Here is a 2,995-nt window from a genome sequence, read left to right on the forward strand (position 1 = left end):
ATGTCTTCTCTTATATATAATAATTAAACTTAATTATTTCTTAAGAAGTTGTTCTTTAGCATGACCCAAAGGTTATAAATAACCATCTATAAGCCAACTGAGAATTATCATATCCACTTTTCTCAGAAAAACTGCTTACAGTATAGATCCTTAAGAGATCTTCTTAAAAAATTATAAGACTTAAGAAAGATATATAAAATAAGCCATATATCTATAGATCTGAGTTTGATCTATCAATACCACATAAAAGCAAGTTAAAAACAAGAATAATAATCCCTTGTCAGCCTCAAGTTCTTTCCTATTAGTAAAAGACCTTACTAATCCAGTTATATTAGGTACTCCCTTTATCGAGGAGCTCATACCTTTTATGGTAACAAAATAAGGAATTCTAATTGAACGCATATGAGGTGGAACCTTACTTCCTTTCGATAGATCTCCAATGGCAAAGTTCTTGTCTACCATAAAAAGTAAAGAAGCACAGATCAATTTTCTCAAAGAAGAAGTAGTGTTCCAAAGGTTACATCAGCAACTTCAAAATTCTTCTCTCCAATCCAAGATAAAAATTTTAGAAAACAAAATCCAAGAAGAACTCTGTGCTAATTTACCTACAGCCTTTTAGAATCGCAAGAAGCACATTATTAGGCTCCCTTATGAACCCGACTTTGATGAAAAAACCATCCCCACTAAAGCTCGTCCTATTCAGATGAATCATGAGCTAACCATTCATTGTCAAAAAGAAATCAATGATCTTCTTGAAAAACATATCATCTCTCTAAGCAAATCCCCTTGGAGTTGTGCTGCCTTTTACGTCAATAAAAACTCTGAAATTGAACGAGGTGTCCCTCGATTAGTCATCAATTATAAACCTTTGAACAAAGCACTTTACTGGATTAGATACCCTATTCCAAACAAAAAAGATTTACTTCAAAGGCTTTATGCTGCAACTATCTTTTCATAATTTGATCTAAAATCAGGATTTTGGCAAATTCAAATAGATCCCAAAGAAAGGTATAAAACTGCTTTTACAGTACCATTTGGACAATATGAATGGAATGTAATGCCATTTGGTTTAAAAAATGCTCCTTCCGAATTTCAAAGGATAATGAATGATATTTTTAATCCTTTTTCAAAATTTATTATTGTCTATATTGATGATGTATTAGTATTTTCTACTAGCATAGATCAACATTTTAAACATCTAAAAGTTTTCTTTAATGTTATCAAAGAAAATGAATTAGTTTTTATCAAAAACTAAATATATTCATTTTCAAATCAACATCCGATTTCTTGGACACAATATTGAGCAGGGAACCATTGTCCCTATTCAAAGATCCATACAATTCGCTGACAAATTTTCTGACCAAATTTTAGATAAGACCCAACTTCAAAGATTTTTAGGATATGTTAATTATGTATCAGATTTCATTCCAAGCCTTAGCAATTTGCTAAAACCTCTCCACGATAGGTTGAAAAAACCTCTTGGGCACAATATTGAGCAAGGAACCATTGTCCCTATTCAAAGATCCATACAATTTGCTGACAAATTTCTTGACCAAATTTTAGATAAGACCCAGCTTCAAAGATTTTTAGGATGTGTTAATTATGTATCAGATTTCATCCCAAGCCTTAGCAATTTGCTAAAACCTCTCCGCGATAGGTTGAAAAAACCTCCACCTCCGTGGGCTTCAGTCCACACCAACGTTATCAGAGAAATCAAATTGAAAGTCAAGGACCTTCCTTGCTTATCTCTTCCTGATCCTTCTGCATTCAAAATAGTTGAGACTGATGCATCAGACATTGGTTATGGTGGCAACTTAAAGCAGAAAAAAGATGACAAGGAACACATTGTTGCATTTGCATCAAAACATTGGAATAATTCCCAACAAAATTATCCTACAATTAAAAAAGAAATTTTAGCAATTGTTTTGTGCATTTCTAAATTTCAAGCTGATTTATTAAATCAAAAATTTTTGTTAAGAATTGATTGTAAAGCTGCAAAATCTGCTTTACAAAAGGATGTACAAAATCTTGCTTTTAAATATATATTTGCTAGATGGCAAGCTATTTTACCTTTTTTGGATTTTGATATAGAATATATCAAAGGGAGCTCAAACTATATTCCAGATTTTCTTACCCGAGAATTTTTATAGGGGAGATAAAATGCCAAGAAAAAAGAAAGCAGAAATTTCATATCCCCCACTACCAGCTCTTCCTCCGCCGGAGGAAAATATTACTAAGGCAATACCCATAAACTCTAATATAGACGTTGTTTCCAAACAACAAACAATTTCAGTTGCCTCCAAGCAACTCCCAAAAGGCGCAACTGAACCAAGCCAGCCCAAATATAGAAAGCCATCAGACTACGCTATGAGCGGAGTCCCCCAAGTTCATATGATAGAAAGTTCAGGACCAATCCCAATTTTCAGTCCGAAAAAATGGACAGACCTAGTTGAGGAAGAAGAATCTCAACAATCTCAAGCTCAACTAGCACAAACCATGTCTTCTCCTTGGACAGAAGAAGAATTCATACAATGTCAACAATTCATGGGTATTAAAGATCAAATGACCATGCCTGCCTTATTTAAAAAAAAAACTGAGAGATTAGTATCAATTGTATAAAAATTATTGTTCCAATGTGGCGGCACAAGGCCACGCATCTTCTTCCAACTCCGTGGAGGCCCAAAGTCACACAGCCTCTTCACTTCCTGTGTTTGCCAGAAGCACCACACAAAAAATATCGGAGGCTAAAAGTCCCATTGCAGGTACAGGGTGTCCATCCAACATCCCAAAAACTACAACCAATCAGGCACTTTCTTCATCAGTGCCACAACCTATTTCTTTAAACAAAGGCTTCTCCTCCGAGGAACCCACTTATATTAAGAATGAAAGTGTTTACTCACTCATTCAAATTTAACCAGAATTCTGGCATTCCAACCCCCAAGAGGTAGCTAAGAAAATACTTAGCCCTTCAGCCAATTTCATTAAAAACACCCAC

The sequence above is a fragment of the Nicotiana attenuata genome, unplaced genomic scaffold, assembly GCF_001879085.1.
Source record: "Nicotiana attenuata strain UT unplaced genomic scaffold, NIATTr2, whole genome shotgun sequence".
In the NCBI taxonomy this organism is placed as follows: domain Eukaryota; kingdom Viridiplantae; phylum Streptophyta; class Magnoliopsida; order Solanales; family Solanaceae; genus Nicotiana; species Nicotiana attenuata.